Source organism: Triturus cristatus, chromosome 12 (genome assembly GCF_964204655.1).
Source record: "Triturus cristatus chromosome 12, aTriCri1.1, whole genome shotgun sequence".
NCBI classification, from domain to species: Eukaryota; Metazoa; Chordata; class Amphibia; order Caudata; family Salamandridae; genus Triturus; species Triturus cristatus.
The window spans coordinates 82,966,133-82,986,134 of NC_140595.1; positions in this window are offsets into that span (position 1 = coordinate 82,966,133).

Below are 20,002 nucleotides of genomic sequence, written 5' to 3' on the forward strand. Positions count from 1 at the left end.
TTGACTCCAAACGTGGTGTCAGGACCCCTAGTGGTAGTGAAGCCATGCAGGCAGATCATGAAGATGTGTGCACCTTGCTGCGCGTAATGCAGGTTAGTCTGTGCTCCATAGACCACATAATGGACACACTCTCCACCCAGGCAAACATGATGTATGCCTGAAAGAGGCGGGTCAGAGACTATCCCAAGCAGAAGACCGGCTGAAAAAGGACAATGACATTGCACATAATATTAATAAAGCCCTGCATATAATCACCACAAAAACTGAGGACTTGGAGGTTCCCTGCCGCCAGAACAATCTCTGCATACTGGGGATACCATAGTCTATCAAACCGCAGTAAATTTTAAGACTACGTGGAGCGCATGCTGACTTCACTGTTCAGATCGAGGGCCTTCTCTAAACTATTCATTGTGGAAAGGCACACAGAACTCTTGCGCCGGATGTATGACGTTACAACGCATGCTATTACAACGCATACCTTTACATCGCATTTTTTACAACGCTAGTACTATTACAACGCAGTACTTTACAACGAATTCTGTTACAACGCCAAACCTATTAAAATACTGAAAAGTGCTGTTACAACGAAGTATATTACAACGCATACCATTACAACGCGATTTTTTTTTTTTTTAAATAAAAAGTACAATACAATCTGGCACGGGATGCAGGGAAATTAGGGGTTTTAGGGTGGGGAAGTGTATTAAAACGTGGAGAAGAACTGTACGTAAATCGACTGAAACGCATTACCAAATTAATACTTGGGTATTAAAATTAATACTCGAGTATTAAAATTAATACTCAAACTTCCCCATAAAAATCCGTTTTCACACATTACTAAGTTTTTAAAAAATAACGAAAAATTAAATAACAGAACAAACACATTTGTAACATGATTAGATCGCAAAGTAAGTAAACCAACTAAAACATAACACACATACACATAGGCGCCATTTTAACCATCTCACTTGTAAAACTTGTCCTACCACAGTTTCTATGTAAACAATACCAAAAGACATGTTCCAAAATGGATGCCAAAACGGAGCAAATGAATGAAAACAATATTTGTTAAAAAGCATTTTTAAATTATCATTTTCCACAGTAAAACAAAGCATTAAAAAAAACACAACGAACGCAGTTTTTTAAAAAATTATTAGTGACACACAGTAAAACTTATAAATACAAGTGAGACACCATTTTGCACTCAGTTGATTATCAACTAGCAGAGAGAGCAGACGTAATAAGCTGACCCTCTGTCACCTGCACTGCGACCTCCTCAGAGAGAGAACGGAATTCACAACAGAGCAACTACTAGTAAGTTATTAATATATTTGAAAGCAATAGTTTTTAGAAAAATATATTTTCTTAAACCACAAAAAATATTTTTTCACTTAGTAATAAAAACTTAAGAAATGAACTGTTTCAAATATATTATAAATAAAATAAAACACAAAATTAAAACAAGTAATTTATTTCCCTCAACCAGAAAATCGGAAGACTGTTACATTCCACATCAGCTGAACCTATTTGGACATCCCCACCACGTAAACGACTGACAAACTCAATTGTTTAGGTAAATGTAATTTTTGTGTCATGGTTTTACTTGTAAAATGTATTTGTAAAAATTTCATTAAGTTATGTATGCCAATGGTGTTTTTTTATAATACTCAATCACACCGCATAAAAATCAAAATTTACAGTTTATAACCAACGTTGACAAAGGAACAATATTATTTTTTTTTTTCTCCAACAGTGAACATCTGTTCCCAAAAACCTATTAACCTCCAGCAAACATCAGGATAAAGGCACGTTAACAAAAAACCTACTAGAAAAGGTATTTTTTCTTTCCCATTTTATTTTAACGGTACATTATTAATCCTTACTTTTGCATTTATTCCTCTTGTATCGTACCTAATTTGAAAAATAATGGATAGTTTTGAGAAACAAAATTCAATTTCTTCTGTAGGAAAGAACACCATCAGTGATAATTTTTTTGTAGGCTAGGGGTAAATATCTCTATTTCTACTACAGTAATGTGTTTTAATTATGACAGTATCATGTAGTACTAGTTATATTGTTTGTCTGTTTAATTTTAAAGATACTCAAGTACTACATTTCTACCCACCGTTAATTATTTTTTTATCGCCTTTTCTTCAGAACAGAAAAGATTTTTTTTCTCAAAACTAAAATTTTGAGTCAACAAAGAAAAACATCCTCTACCACCTCATCCACAAAAACGAATTCTCAAAAACAAGGTATTTTTTTCCTGCACGCATTCTTTACCTTCAATATATTTGACTAACTATCACATAGCTAAATTTCAAAGAAATAATCAATGCAATTATGATTATATTTTCAAATTTTAGATTTATATTTCATGTCTAAAGAATGGTTTTTCATTACGGAAATAGTTATGTGCATCAACTTATATCACATGTGCAATTTTTTTTAGAATAATTTTACTAAACACATTTCTCAACATCGTTCTGTGTTCAAATTTTTTTCATTTTTCACTTTTCCAGACATTTATTTATCCATTCCCCAACAAATCACCTCAAAAGTGTCTACACAAACCGACTCACCAATACCACTGAACAAGAGTCTGCCAGAAAACCAATTCGGAACAAAAGGTAATTTTGACCAACATTGTAAGTTGCAACAATTTTTAAAATGTACCATGCTGTAGATGTAACAATTTTCTTTTCCAAAATCTGTAAGGTGCAGCAGTAGGGTAAGTGTTGGATAGTGTAGGGGTATCAATTTACTATTTTAACTCCCGGAAGGTGCAGCAGTAGGGAAAGTGTGGGATAGTGTAGGGGTATTAATTTACTATTCTAACTCCAGGAAGGTGCAGCAGTAGGGAAAGTGTGGGATAGTGTAGGGGTATCAATTTAGTATTCTAACTCCAGGAAGGTGCAGCAGTAGGGTAAGTGTGGGATAGTGTAGGGGTATTAATTTACTATTCTAACTCCATGAAGGTGCTGCAGTAGGGAAAGTGTGGGATAGTGTAGGGGTATCAATTTACTATTCTAACTCCAGGAAGGTGCAGCAGTAGGGTAAGTGTTGGATAGTGTAGGGGTATTAATTTACTATTCTAACTCCAGGAAGGTGCATCAGTAGGGAAAGTGTGGGATAGTGTAGGGGTATTAATTTACTATTCTAACTCCAGGAAGGTGCTACAGTAGGGAAAGTGTGGGATAGTGTAGGGGTATCAATTTACTATTCTAACTCCATGAAGGTGCTGCAGTAGGGAAAGTGTGGGATAGTGTAGGGGTATCAATTTACTATTCTAACTCCAGGAAGGTGCTACAGTAGGGAAAGTGTGGGATAGTGTAGGGGTATCAATTTACTATTCTAACTCCAGGAAGGTGCTACAGTAGGGTAAGTGTGGGATAGTGTAGGGGTATTAATTTACTATTCTAACTCCATGAAGGTGCTGCAGTAGGGAAAGTGTGGGATAGTGTAGGGGTATCAATTTACTATTCTAACTCCAGGAAGGTGCAGCAGTAGGGTAAGTGTTGGATAGTGTAGGGGTATTAATTTACTATTCTAACTCCAGGAAGGTGCATCAGTAGGGAAAGTGTGGGATAGTGTAGGGGTATTAATTTACTATTCTAACTCCAGGAAGGTGCAGCAGTAGGGTAAGTGTTGGATAGTGTAGGGGTATTAATTTACTATTCTAACTCCAGGAAGGTGCAGCAGTAGGGTAAGTGTGGGATAGTGTAGGAGTATTAATTTACTATTCTAACTCCAGGAAGGTGCTACAGTAGGGAAAGTGTGGGATAGTGTAGGGGTAATAATTTACTATTCTAACTCCTGGAAGGTGCAGCAGTAGGGTAAGTGTTGGATAGTGTAGGGGTATTAATTTACTATTCTAACTCCAGGAAGGTGCATCAGTAGGGTAAGTGTGGGATAGTGTAGGGGTATTCATTTACTATTCTAACTCCAGGAAGGTGCAGCAGTAGGGTAAGTGTTGGATAGTGTAGGGGTATTAATTTTGTATTCTAACTCCAGGAAGGTGCAGCAGTAGGGTAAGTGTGGGATAGTGTAGGAGTATTAATTTACTATTCTAACTCCAGGAAGGTGCTACAGTAGGGAAAGTGTGGGATAGTGTAGGGGTATTAATTTACTATTCTAACTCCAGGAAGGTGCAGCAGTAGGGAAAGTGTGGGATAGTGTAGGGGTATTAATTTACTATTCTAACTCCAGGAAGGTGCATCAGTAGGGAAAGTGTGGGATAGTGTAGGGGTATTAATTTACTATTCTAACTCCAGGAAGGTGCAGCAGTAGGGTAACTGTGGGATAGTGTAGGGGTTTCAATTTACTATTCTATCTCCAGGAAGGTGCATCAGTAGGGAAAGTGTGGGATAGTGTAGGGGTATAAATTTACTATTCTAACTGCATGAAGGTGCTACAGTAGGGAAAGTGTTGGATAGTGTAGGGGTATTAATTTACTATTCTAACTCCAGGAAGGTGCATCAGTAGGGAAAGTGTGGGATAGTGTAGGGGTATTAATTTACTATTCTAACTCCAGGAAGGTACTGCAGTAGGGAAAGTGTTTGATAGTGTAGGGGTATCAATTTACTATTCTAACTCCAGGAAGGTGCAGCAGTAGGGTAAGTGTTGGATACTGTAGGGGTAACAATTTGCTATTCTTACTCCATGAAGATGCATCAGTAGACAAAAGAAAGGATTGAGTACATGTTATGTTTTGTATACAAATATTTAAAAATATCAAGCTAAATGTTTTATCTTTTCTCCTTTTTTCAGATAATGTCTAGCCTTGGAGCAGCCAACTTCATAAAATCCAGGAAGGGCAAAAATCTGTTAAACCATGCTGGATACATATATAGTAAGGAAAGAATAAGTTTAACTAGAAATCATTGGAGGTGCGTGCAATACTACACTACCCATTGCAGTGGCAGAGCGGTTACTGTTGATAATTTGGTTGTGAAAACCACAGAACATAACCACTCTGCCTCTGCAATGGATGTAGAAATCAGAGAGACAATTAATGAGATGAAAGCTATTGCAAGCACCTCCAATGATTCTACAGGATCCATTTTAAGGGAGGTTGCACAGCATGTCCCCAGTCATGTTGCTAGCAACATGCCTATAATACCCAATTTGAGAAGAATTATTCAGAGACAAAAGCAGGCAAGTAATATTCAATTGTCTACACCACATACATTCTCTGACATTAGAATTCCTCATGATCTTTCTATTTCTTTTTCTGATGAACCTTTCCTTCTGCATGACAACGAAAACCCTCAGAAACGTATTTTAATTTTTAGTACCCCCCGTAACCTTGCTAAGTTAGAAAGTAGTGAAATTTGGATGATGGATGGGACGTTTAAAAGTACACCCCATCCTTTCACTCAAATTTACACTATACATGCTAAGATTAACAATAGTGTAATTCCCTTAGTGTATAGTTTGCTACCTGATAAGACTTCTACAACATACACTGAACTTTTATCAGTGATTAAAAGCAAAACATCTGCAAGTCCTCGAAAAATAATAATCGATTTCGAATTGAGCATGATCAATGTGATCACCAAAACGTACACGGATACCCAAATTCAGGGATGTTTCTTCCATTTTTCGCAGGCATTTTGGCGTAAACTACAAAAAACATCCCTAGTTGCAGAATATTCTCGGGATAGCAAATTACAGTTTGAACTAAAAAAATTAACTGCACTTTGTTTTGTTCCTCCCGAAAGTGTGGACGAGTACTACACTGCAATTATAGAATCTGTTTATTATACGAGTAATGAGGAAAAATTGGCACCCATTCTAAATTACTTTGAGGACACATGGATTGGACACCTAAGCAGATCGGGTCGCAGGAGGAAGCCACGATTCCATGTGGAGTGGTGGAACTGCTACACGAGTTGTTTAGAGGGAGAGGCCAAAACAAACAATGCCATTGAGGGGTGGCATAACTCCTTCAATCATACAATTGGAAAACCACATCCTAACTTCTACTCATTTTTGGAAACTTTGAAGAAGGAGCAAAGTTTCCAAGAAATGAGAATAGCACAAACACTCGCAGGTAGTCTAAACCCACGAGTAACAGTCAAAACAAGGGAAATGTCTGAGAGACTATTGGCAATTTTACAACAGTTTTCGTTGTGTGTGGCTATAGACTACCTCGAAAATCTTTCTAACATTCTTTCTTTTTAAAACAATGAATTTGCTTACTTTCCTGCTTTGCTAAAAATTATAGTAATTACAATGATTCAATTGGCATACAAAGTTTTTTTTTTTTAAATTTTTTTCAAATTAACAAGTCGGGTTTTTTGCATTTTTTCAAACAAATCTTCATTTCATCAAAATTAAACCAATGCTACAAAATTTACTGTTCCATAGTATTCGAACCATTTATCATTATCGGTACGCCATTTTTCAAATTTTCAACAAAAATCCTATTTAAATTCCGTCAAAACCAATCACCAAAACTCAATTCGAACTATAAAATAGAAATAAAACCATATTCCTTAATACACATTGCAGCTGAATTTTCATTTGTATTTCAATTATACATTTACAAAATATTAAAGTACGCACAATTTTTGTACAAAGAAATGAAGATCGACAGTACATCTTTATCTTCGGAAACAAAGAAAACAACTGTCTGAACCGTAACTTTTCATTTAGAAAGAGTTACATACTTTTTTGAAATAACTAACTTACTTTCAGCAACCCGACATAGGCATGTATTAATGACATTAATGTGGACATGTTTAAAAACTTTTAAAACATCTATTAGTTTTCCAGCAACCTCCCCTTATTCTTTCCTTACTATATATGTATCCCTTAAAAAGGTTTAATCTATAATATCAACAGAAAATATTTCCTACCTGGACGCAGATCAGCTTCCTGCTGCTTCCTCCTCCGATGCTCTGCAAAATGGCGTATTACGTCGACGCACACGTCCTTACGTCATCGCGTACTTCTCTATTTATGGCGGACTACTTTTTTACATTCAACTGTAAATAAATGTTAATATATGTAAATAAAATATTTATATTTTGTTTAAAAATTAAAACTTACTTTGAAAAATTAATAAAAAATATGTTTATTTTTTTCATGTTTAATAAAGCAAATAAAATTGTGAAATAAATAATTTTTTCCTGTCATTATTTTTAATTAAGTTTTTAAATCTCCAATACTGTATTTATATAAATGTTAAATTACTTAATATGTTCCTTACCTTGGCTCTATTCTCTTTTCCTTGCAAAACTTCCTCTTACTTCACTTTCTGTACCTTATTTTCTTGTTCCGCGGGCTGTATATGCTGAGGCTGCCAAAATAAATAAAGGACAAACACGCTCATAGACTTCAATTGAAAACCGTGGGAAATAAATTCAAAAAGTAAGTTATAATTGTTATTTCTGATATTTAAATTTTTAAAAAGTTAAATTGGTATAATTATTACTGTAAATATTTTTTAATGTTGATATTAATATTTTTAATATATTATTAATTTATTTAAAAAATAAATTATTCATAAATACACTTACATTTAATTATAAAAGGACACTTTCTTTTAAACATATAAATACTCTTGTCTTTTCATATATGATAAAAATACTCTAGTATTTAAAAATAGGTACTCAATCATTTTTCTATATATTTAAATATTATATACTCTTTAATGTTTAAGAAAACTAATTTTTATGTAGATAAATACACAACATTTAAAATAATTTTTTATGAAGTATCTATTTTTTATATTTTTCAACACTATACTAAATGTTCAAGTATTAAATTTAAAAAAACTCAAGTATTAAAAATTTATACATAATAAAATACACATGCATTAATAATTTGATTATCTACTCACTTTTTAGAAACTACTATAGAAACTAAAAATACTAAAGTATTATTTTATCACCAAACAAACCAATCTTTTCTACTAGTCACAATACTCAAGTATTATTATTTTTATAAACTACTCACTTATTTCAAATAAATATTGCATTTTTTTAAATTATTTTAATACTGAATTATTTATTTTACTGCTAACCAACCAAACCTTTCTACCACAAATAATACACAAGTATTAATTTTTTAATTAACTACTGCCCTTTCTTTAATTAGAATTGCTATATTAGGGGGAGGAGCCAAGATGGCGACCGAGACGGCAGCGTAGATTCCCGGCTCCGTGAGCCTCCGCACCCCGCACGGATATCCTGCAAGAGATCCTTCTTCTGCACCACGAGAATGTGTCCGTAAGTGAACGTGGCAACCGACCGCGTGACTCCGAGGTCTCTGACTGCCACACACCCGGAGAAATCAGCGATCGAACTTTGCGGCCCGTGCGGTCCCGAAGCCGGGACCTCGAGTGGGCACCTTGGCCGGGTGGCAGTTGAACAACAGCGGCCTGTGGTGCCTGGGTGGAGCCGGTCCACCGGAGTGGAGCCCCTCTCGGCCTGCATTTTGCCGTGGCCGCTCCCCTCTACTGAGCGCTGCGGACTGAGGACATGCCCGGGTGTACGATTTCCGGATTCTGTGGCGTTTGCCCCTGCCTTTGTTGGTGAGCTGCCTGGGCGCCGTCCCTAGCCCGCCTTGATCCTCGCGGGCTGCTCCCGGCTTTTTGCGGGAGATGGTCCGTGGCGGAGGCGACTGTTGCCTGTGACCGCGCAACGGCTGGATCTGTGCCTGTCCCGGGATCTCTGTCTCCAGCGACGTGGCCCTCGAGGCGTTGTTCCCTTGGTCCTGGCCCCTATATGAGTCGGGCCTTCCCAGCGGCCATCTTGTCATTATGCAGCCGGCCATCCTGTCCGCTGGGACGCAGCGGGACTGGGGGTGTGTGACTTTCGGGAGTGTGGCGGAGCGATCGGAGGGAGCCGCTCTGGGATATGGCGACCTCCTGGAGGCCCTGGGTGCCCTCCATTACTCCTTCGCTCATGGCGCCGGGGTCCTGGGGGGGAAGCTAGATGGTGTGGTAACAGCGTTGGGACAGTGGCGGCATGCTGGTCCACGGATACGCAGTGGCTTTCCACACTGCCCACAAGAGAAAGATGTTGTGGCCCCCCCCGCGCTTAGTGTACAGCCGGACACTTCGGACCATGTGCTACCGTGTGATCGGCCAACGGTGAACTTGATCTGCTCCGGAGGTATTGGACCTGCGCGGAAGATGGTGGCCTTGTCCCGTGCGCGGTCTCTGGCGGCCCAGGGACACTTTCAGCACCGTGTATCTCATTTGGCTGCTCCGGCCTCTCAAGTCCTTGTGGGCAGTGCAGATCCTCGGGCAACACTGGAAAAGATGCCCCTCCATGAAGCGGTCTGTTCGGATGCCAAGAGACTTCCACCCCACCTGTGTGCGGCGTTTCCCAACTGTTTTTGGACACTTCTATACCTTGGGACATTGGACATGGTGCTGGGTCAAGGGGCAGGTATGGGCGGAATCGCAAAAAGTGGTCAAGGCTGAGGCTGATCCTTCGAGGGGGGTCACTTCATAGATAGGCGGACTCATGGTTGTGCGCTCCCGGGGTCATTCGAACAGTTGGTGTGTAATGCCTCCCATCCCCCCCCCCCTCTCCTATTTTTGTTGATATACTCGGCTTGGTGCCGCTGCTTGTTTGTTGGGGGGAGACCTCACCGTGCGGGAGGGAGAAGCCGGGGATATGTTTTGATGGCCCTCCTCCAACTTATTATGTTCTCTCCGCCCACCCGTCTGGGTGGGCCCTTTCTCACTCTCTTTTTCCCTGTCTCTTCTATATTTCGGGTCTAGTTCCAGGGCGACAGGCACACTGCTGGGGGGTGGGGCCATACTCATTTGCAGAGGTGCAGGGTGGGGGGATGGGGGAGGGGACTCTTTCGTCTTTATCTTCTTTTCCATGGCCTCCTTTTTCTCCACTGTCTTTTTTTGCTCTTTTTTTCTGGGATCAGTGCGATACACCACCCTGCTTGTGAATCGTTTGCTCTTCATGTGTGCCACAGTTTCTGGGGGGTTCGCTGGGCTTTAGGTACGGGGACCAGTAGGCGCAACTCTCTTTGATGTCTTTCCCCATCCGTACTTTCTCGCGCCTGCACCATCGCCTAACTGTATTGCTGCTAATTGTTTGTCTCTTATCCTGGCCCTTCTCACTGTTGGTAAATTGTCTGGCACCTGATCCTATTCTTTTGTTTCATTATAAAATGAAAAACCTTCTCTTTCCTGGTGCCCTACCTGCGCGGCTTATTGGCCGGACTATATTGAACTTAAGACTTTGCTCTCCGAGGTGCCGCCTGTGTTGACATTCGCTTGTTATTATCCTGATTATTTAGCGGCCGGCCCCGGGGGGTTGTAGGCCCATACATGTAAATGATTGAAACATCAATAAAGGTTTTTCAAAAAAAAAAAAATATAAAAAAAAAAAGAATTGCTATATTAAAAATAAATAAATACTCAAGTATTAATTTTAATGCTACCCAAGTAATAATATTTTTTAAAAAAAACAAGATAAATATTTTGCAAAAAAAAATGCGTTGTAATAGTATATGCGTTGTAATAGTACTTACAATATAACATCTTGCGTTGTAAACACATGCATTGTAAATACATGCGTTGTAAAAGCATTTCCACAAAATGCGTTGTAAAGGTATATGCGTTGTAAAGGTACTTACCATATAATGGAACGCGTTGTAAAAGCATGCGTTGTAAAAGTTTTAGCGTTGTAAAAAAAGCGTTGTAATAGCACAGCGTTGTAAAAGTTGCGTTGTAAAGGTAGTTCCCCTCTTGCGCCAAGGCCCCCGACCCCCTGCCCTAACAATCCTCCCTCCAGACCTATCCTGGTACGCAACCTCAACTACTGAGATTGTGATGTGGTGCTCCGGTTGGCCTGAGAACTACAAGCCACCACATATCCCTTTTTTCTAACTTTACACACCAGGTACAGGAGGCAAGTGGAAAATACACCGGCATTAAGCAGCAATTGATAAATGCAAAAATCCCATGCGCAATGCTATACCTGGACCATCTTTGCATCACCTACAAGGGAAAGGGTATAAGGATGTCGGTAACTGAGGAGGACTTACTGGAGCCTGCTTGTTATACACAAACACACTAACTACATTGGCTACGTCACACAAACTTCCAACCCCCCTTCATATGAAAGAGAGTGGGTGCAAGAACCAGGCTATTGGCTGCCCCTCATGCGTAATGCCCCCACCTTAGGAATAGGTCAGGAAGTTGGGACGGGGATTGACCTGGCTTTTTTTAGCACCAGTGTGGGAGGGAGGAGAATTGGGAACATTTTACGACTCAATGTGTTCCTTAATATCGACACACTCGATGACCATATTACTCAAATTTAACTATTGCTTCTAACTGATGAGATGACCCCTCCTCTTGCCTGGCTGACTGACATGCTCACATAATTGAGACTGCAATAAACTGCCTCACATGGAATGTGAGGGGCCTTTTAACTCTAGGCAAGTATGCCAGATACTAGCATACCTTAATAGACACTTCATACAGATAACCCTACTGTAAGGGACACACCTAGACCTGAATACACTCCTTTGCTTGCAGCTGGGATAAACATAGAATTGCCTCCTCATATACCTGCAGGGGTTCAGTATCCTGATAAAACGAGGCACTACCTTTCATCTTAAGGGTGGGTGGGTGTCACTTAGCCACACCCAGGACAGATGCGCCCTTTTATAGGGTTACCTGGGCTCCGCGCAGATAACTTATGCTGTTATTGACCCACTTTGGAGGACCCCAACTTCTACTCAGCCCTCTGGGGTATTATTGCTAGCACCAAGCCACAATCACTGATATTGGGTGGGGACTTTAATTGATTCCTTCAAACGGACATGGACAGACACCCACTGACCTCACATCACACATCGGAACCGGACACCGATTGGTGGCTATAAAGCAGGTGCAGGGACTATTAGATGCCTGGATGCACAAACACCCGAGAGGACAAAAAGGCACTTTTTTCTTCCTATTCGCATATTATATGGTCCCGACTGGACGACTGGCTTATCGCACCAGATGTGGGGGGCTGGACAGTGGGATTGAGACATCTAGCCCATACCCTCTTTGATCATCCACCAGTTCTTTTACAACGCTGCATACACGAAACAATATGCTTTTGGGGGGGGATGGCGACTCAACCCGAGATGCTGCTGGATCCTGTGTTCCATGACGAGGTGCAGGGTCCGCAGCGTTGTGATTGGTCTGAGTGCTGTGACATGGCGCTCAGTCAGGGGCAAGAGGGGTAGACATGTTCTCCACACAGGCTGTAATGCAGCCTGCATGGAGAAGCATGGCTGTTTTGGGTGGCCCGGCAGAGCACTCATGCTCACATAGGGAGTTCAAACCACTCCTCCCTCTGCTCCAAGAGCAACCTTGCCCCACAAAGATGCAGCAACAGGAAAAACTAAAATGATAATCTTATTTTATTTTTCCTTTTTTCACACTGCAAAAAGCAGTGGGGCAATGCTTTTCCACCTTAATGGAGGAGCTGCCACTGAGGATCGGATACTGTAATATTTTAAACACAACATGGAAGGGTGTGGCCAAGATGGCGGAGTGATCAGACGCTCCGTCTCCGCCAGGCCTAACCGCATCTACAGAACGCTTATATCGGCTTCACCGAGCTGGGGGATGCCGAGTGCAAAGAGGAATTGCCTCCTGCCACAAATCAGTACCTTTCTGTGGCACGAGGATCAGAGCCCAGGCCTCTTGTGAGCCGTCGTCTTGAGCAGTGGCTAGTACCAGAGGCTTCCTGCAGAACGAGCCGAGCATGGCTAGCGGACTCGGGGACCCCTATTGGCGAAACGAAGGGATGGTTGCCTAGATTCTGCCTGCACTATCCAGTAGACATGGAAACGCCGGTTAGGGCAAGCTGAGCCACCTCGAAAATACACGACGGAGACGTAGGCCTAAGTCCGGTAGGCCGAGAAAGAAGCGGCAAAGAACTGGAGCTTTGGAGAAAGGTACGTTCAGCATTGCCCAGACCGCTGCCTCGGAGCTGGCGGTTTTGACTTTGGGGAGTGGGGGCAGCAAATTCAGCTGAGCCCGGTGCCACCTCAGGTCGCTTGTGGCGCGGCCCAGACCAGCAGCCTGACACTAAAGAATTCTCCTCCCCCCTTTTTTCTTCAAACTGATCGCGGCCATATTGCTGGTGAGGAATTGCTGCTTAGGGAGGCAGCAGTAGCTTCCGGCCGGGGCTGGGGGAGGAGGGGCATGAGACGTGGCTGGCGCAATAGCCCCAGATTTGATTTAACATTGGGCGGTTGACCTCCGAGGGTCCATACCGTCTGGAGAGGAGTATGAGGCCGTGAGGTGCTACACCAAGGAACATTTACAAAGTATGAAGGGGCTATTGGGAGATGCATCAAGTCAGGTCTTACATAGCTGCTTCTCCAGATGCCCAAGACTGGGCATTATAGAGCACGCCGAGGCTGAGCTCAGCTCCTACAGCGTGGTAATAGCAGGGCGGCTGCCCCCGTTCGCCTTCCCCGGAGATGTTGCCTGAGGCGAGGCCCATATGGTGGAGAGTGAGAGCCTAAAACAAGAGAGCTGTATGCGATTGTAGGATCAACCACTCGCCTGGTACAGGCTGGCCTGCAGGTGGATCGGACCCAGTCGGTGGTCTATGGGAACACAGCAGCTGCGACCTAGCTAGTACAGCACTGTTCCATTGTGGTCCAGAGCCAGTGCACCATCGCATTGGCCCTTGTTTAGTGGTTTCGACATTCGGAGACATCCACCACCAGTGTCCTCCTGTATTGCTGATATTGCCTATGGGATACCTAGGGTGGAGCTGTCTCGGAGTCGGTGACGTTTGGGACCTTGAGGTAAGGGGGGGGCAGACCTTGCCATGGGGGGCAACCCACGTGGGAGCTGATCCAGCAGCACAGCGTCTTGTGGAGGTTGGATGTGCATTGTGTGCAGAGGTCTACTCATTGGCGCCACAAGTAGCGGCCTTGAGGCACACAGCTACGGAGCCGCTCGCTGCTTCGCTTGCTCCTCTGTGGGGTTACTTATATTGCTTAACACACAAAAAGTCTCCACTGGATCTGTGGAGGGGGGAACTAGAGGCATGGGGGTATTAGGAGCTGGCAGCCTCCACTATAACTGTTTACCACAAGAAGCCGCTCCTAGTGTGATAACCCAAACGAGTTACAGGAACGTCGTAGGTGTGGGCATCTCACAAAAAATTACGGACTGGTCTCACACACCACCTGGTGTCATGCTTCATCATTGACCAGTCCTCGCCCTCTAAAACCTTCGTTTGATAGAGGGCGGGCATACACTTGACGACAAGGATGCACTTTCTAAATGGCTGAGTGGGGGTCCGTGAAACTGTGAGTGAGGTTAAAAATCATTATAGTTGTCAAAAGTGATTTTAATATGATTGACAACTATATGATATTAAAAATTATGTGTGACGGTGCATGGGGTAGTTAGTGTCCCCTAACCGTCTTATGTGTGGTCAACATGTTTCTGCCGGAATGGCCCTGTTGGGTCCGTGGCATTCATCAGGACCTAATTATGAATGAGGGCTCCGTTCTTACCAGGTGTTGGTAAGACGCTACCACTGTGTGAGTGTAGCATAGGCCACACTTCACTTCCTATGGTGCTTCCAAAGGTGAAGCCTATGAGAGAAATGTGAGAAACAAGATTTATTTAGAACTTGTTGAATTGGACGTACCTGTAAAGGAAAGGGAGAGAGAAGAAATACAATGCATGCATTGAACTCTAAGAGTGAATAAAGTGTTTGTGACTTTGTGACACTCTATTTGTGTACACTTTTGTGAACAATTTCAGCCTGGGAGCAGTAAATACTGCTGCCAAACTTACCCAACTTGTCCCAAGGGGGGAGGAGGGACGGGGGTAATCCACCGTTTTGTCACTTCTGTTGGAAGAGAAACACAGAACCTAGGTCTTCATCCAAACTTCAGATAAAATGCTGCACAGACAGAGAAAGGGTCTATACAAAAGATCTATCATTGAGCGAATCCCAACAGAAATGGTGGGAAACATAGTAAGTAAAATGCTTTTATCGTGAGGGTTAAGTTGCACAATAATACATTCACACGCTCATTAGTCATTCGCACCACCCGTACTCTTACTGTGACACGACGCAGAATGTTCCTGTGTCCTAGGCGTCCGCTCGATCCTCCCGATAGCGAGGAATGGAGGGAGCGGGCGCCGTCTTAAATATGCAGTTTGATTGTATTAATCGGACGTAAAACAGAAATCGGGTGCGGGGATCCCGGTGTCGAGAGAGCGCCGAGCCTGTACTTAAGATGGCGGTAATGCTGTAAATGAAAGGGGGAGCCCCATTCGTTGAAAGCCTGGGGGTGTGTGTCAGCCGTCCAGTTGTAATCGAAGGATCATAAAAGGAAGCCGGTCATAGGGCGCGCCTATGCCTGTCTGAAGAGTTCCGTGAAACGGGAAAGATTTCATTGGTGGTGAGGCTGGCCAGACGAGGGTTGTGATAGGTCTGTGCTCTATTGAATCGGAATACTTAAGGTGTTTTCGCAATTTTGGTCACGCGTCAATTGTTGGCACGGAGACGCCAAAATAAAACTAATTTATGCTAAGGCAGAAAATACACCTAGATTATCTAGTACGATCTTGGGCTAAATATAAAATAACGTACGCTCAGTTGACAACTCGAGAAGAAACTGATTGAACGCCATTATCCAAGAAAACTGGTGAGAAAGGCTACAAAAGAGCTAGAAACAACCCAAGGGATGCACTTCTGGAAAACGTGGAGAAAGACAAAACCAACAGACCAGTCTGCGTCTCTACTTTCACCCCAATATCAAACTCAGTTCAGAAAATTATCCAAAAAAGATGGCACATACTTAACAGCGCTGGAAAACATTGGGAACCCCCCTTGTTTGCGTACAAACGCAATAAAAATCTCCGGGACGAACTGGTCCACGCCCAGATGACCTCCAATGAGAACATAGAACAACTTAGACTTTGGGATCAACCACCCGCAGTAGGCCATTTTTCCTGCGGCGGATGCCAATCTTGTAATCTCGCAAAGAACACCAAGATAGTGGACATTGGGACAAACAAACCATGGCAACTCAAATCGTTCAGCAACTGCAACTCGGAAAACGTGATATATTTACTAACATGCCCTTGCCAACTCCAATACGTAGGGATGACCACAAGGAAAGTAAGAATTCGAATCAATGAGCACCGTAGCACAATCAGGTGCAAAAAAACTAACACCAAGCTAACACGACATTTCACCGAAAAAAAACATACAGACTCAGACCTACGCTGGACTATCCTGGAGGTCATGAAGAAAAAGAAATTTGACCTCACAAAAGCTCTCCATGTGAGAGAACAACGTTGGGTGTACCGCCTACGCTCTCATGAAAAAGGTCTTAACGATGACATTCCATGGCTGCAGCTGACAAATTGATGGAAGGGGATATGATTTGGATATAAGCCATTTTTCTTTTTCTTTTTCCTTTCTTGACCCGGGTTGCAAACGGAACCTTGCCTTAACATACAATACAACTGCTCATTTGGACACATATAAGTATATCACGACACTGTAGCCGTTTATTGTCACGATATTTCTCCCTATAGATGTTAAAAAGCGGCCAGAGCTAGCCAAATGTATCTTTGTTTATCTGGAGAAGTGTTCCTCGCTATACTCACAGATACTCTGCACCGTGCCAATGCACGATGGGGTAGCAGGAAAGATATGTGTCTCAGGAAGGAAACATTATATAAAAGACTCTCCAGTTTTTGAGTCAAATTTTAATTTGTATAACAACTTATAACTCTGCATTAGCCTACATGTGCCACCACTTAATTTCAAAAATCGGGACACAACTGAGCGTACGTTATTTTATATTTAGCCCAAGATCGTACTAGATAATCTAGGTGTATTTTCTGCCTTAGCATAAATTCGTTTTATTTTGGCGTCTCCGTGCCAACAATTGACGCGTGACCAAAATTGCGAAAACACCTTAAGTATTCCGATTCAATAGAGCACAGACCTATCACAACCCTCGTCTGGCCAGCCTCACCACCAATGAAATCTTTCCCATTTCACGGAACTCTTCAGACAGGCATAGGCGCGCCCTATGACCGGCTTCCTTTTATGATCCTTCGATTACAACTGGACGGCTGACACACACCCCCAGGCTTTCAACAAATGGGGCTCCCCCTTTCATTTACGGCATTACCGCCATCTTAAGTACAGGCTCGGCGCTCTCTCGACACCGGGATCCCCGCACCTGATTTCTGTTTTACGTCCGATTAATACAATCAAACTGCATATTTAAGACGGCGCCCGCTCCCTCCATTCCTCGCTATCGGGAGGATCGAGCGGACGCCTAGGACACAGGAACATTCTGCGTCGTGTCACAGTAAGAGTACGGGTGGTGCGAATGACTAATGAGCGTGTGAATGTATTATTGTGCAACTTAACCCTCACGATAAAAGCATTTTACTTACTATGTTTCCCACCATTTCTGTTGGGATTCGCTCAATGATAGATCTTTTGTATAGACCCTTTCTCTGTCTGTGCAGCATTTTATCTGAAGTTTGGATGAAGACCTAGGTTCTGTGTTTCTCTTCCAACAGAAGTGACAAAACGGTGGATTACCCCCGTCCCTCCTCCCCCCTTGGGACAAGTTGTCCAACCAATTAGGGTAAGTTTGGCAGCAGTACTTACTGCTCCCAGGCTGAAATTGTTCACAAAAGTGTACACAAATAGAGTGTCACAAAGTCACAAACACTTTATTCACTCTTAGAGTTCAATGCATGCATTGTATTTCTTCTCTCTCCCTTTCCTTTACAGGTACGTCCAATTCAACAAGTTCTAAATAAATCTTGTTTCTCACATTTCTCTCATAGGCTTCACCTTTGGAAGCACCATAGGAAGTGAAGTGTGGCCTATGCTACACTCACACAGTGGTAGCGTCTTACCAACACCTGGTAAGAACGGAGCCCTCATTCCTAATTAGGTCCTGATGAATGCCACGGACCCAACAGGGCCATTCCGGCAGAAACATGTTGACCACACATAAGACGGTTAGGGGACACTAACTACCCCATGCACCGTCACACATAATTTTTAATATCATATAGTTGTCAATCATATTAAAATCACTTTTGACAACTATAATGATTTTTAACCTCACTCACAGTTTCACGGGCCCCCACTCAGCCATTTAGAAAGTGCATCCTTGTCGTCAAGTGTATGCCCGCCCTCTATCAAACGAAGGTTTTAGAGGGCGAGGACTGGTCAATGATGAAGCATGACACCAGGTGGTGTGTGAGACCAGTCCGTAATTTTTTGTGAGATGCCCACACCTACGACGTTCCTGTAACTCGTTTGGGTTATCACACTAGGAGCGGCTTCTTGTGGTAAACAGTTATAGTGGAGGCTGCCAGCTCCTAGTACCCCCATGCCTCTAGTTCCCCCCCTCCACAGATCCAGTGGAGACTTTTTGTGTGTTAACTTACGTACAGCTGATGGCTGTGGGAACAAACTAAGGGGTCACCATCCCAGTACAAGGGATTTGTTCTGTTATACAAACTCATGTAAACAGAAAAGAACTACTACAGTCACCTTTGTTGTCGATACTGTCCTTTAAAATAATAAGGATAGATTTAGGATTATCCTTAACGTTACCCTAATTATCATGCATGGATACCGAACTCTCATTTGGGGAAGAAGTCCTAGCAGAGATCTTAAACACACCATCCCTACTAGCAGAAACTATAGTGACGCAAACAGTACAGAATTCAGATGAGTGGGAAGCACTATCCTCAAAAAAAAAGAACAAATTCGCGCAGCCCTACATGGGGCGTTTATGACGGAATATCTCCGCAAAAACACGGCACCCAGGGGATTGATTGTTACTAACGAACCCAGATTATTCCTTAATAATAAGGAATTTAGAATTAATTGGTCCAGCATTGCGTGGAAATGCACAAAAGATTGGCTCATCCTTATTATCAACACTGCAAGACAACTAGCAGATGCTCTCCTAGTTGAGATCCAACAGAGCGAAAGTAAACTGAAAACTACAGTGCAACTTTCAGTCTTTAAAAAGAAATTGGACGAAATTAATAAAGAACACTCAGAATATAAGGAATATCTAACACAATCCAAGCTGACTAAATTGAAAAAAATGTACAAAAGTTCAGTAAAGAAACAGTCTACCCATACGTGACGGATGAACATTACAATAAACCAATTCCACAACAATCAGGGAGAAAACAACGCTTCCGACCCACTCCCCAAAACTGGACGTTCAGCTCTGGAGAAGAGAGAAGTGACTCCAGCAGTGACGAAGGCTCAGGACCACACTATGGAAAACCGTCTGGGTACCAACCTCTGATGCAAGTACCTCAACCACAACCACCTCAACCTCCTCCCTTTGGCTATTGGCGACAGCCCTACTTTCCACCGGGCTTTGGTTATCACCCAGGCCCACCGTCTTTTTTATTCCAGGGCAGAGGCAGAGGGCGGGGCAGACAAAAAAGAAGAAACACAAGGGTCCAGTGGGAGGATCAACAACCACCGCAAGGAGTAACAACCAGGAGCAGAGGGAGAACGGAGATGCCCTCAACAAGCAGGGACTCAGGAGGAGGAGCCTAGCGCGCTTCCAAGATGGTCGCGTGAGCACAGGGCTCCCCGGACCCTTTCTGCTCCTCGGAATATATCCTGAGACTATCCTGATTTGGTGTATGGAATCTGGGAGGTGAAGACCAGCTGAACATATATCTCTTTTCAAAACTCTAATCGGACCTGGGAATCCTGAGTTGTCGTCGTCGGAACTTTTGGGACCCACCCGACGGAGGTGGCCGGGGTGAAGGTGACCCGTGGGGCCGGGCTGCAATTGAACAACAGCGGCCTCAGCGCGGTGCCAGTTACCGCTTCAGCACTTTCGGTTTCGGTTTTGGCCTTCAGGAGATCAGCTGGCGTGCGTGCTCAAGGTGGCGAGGTGCCTCCTGGGCCTCTGCCCGAGGCTTGCTTCCATTTGCTACTGGTGGGCCTAA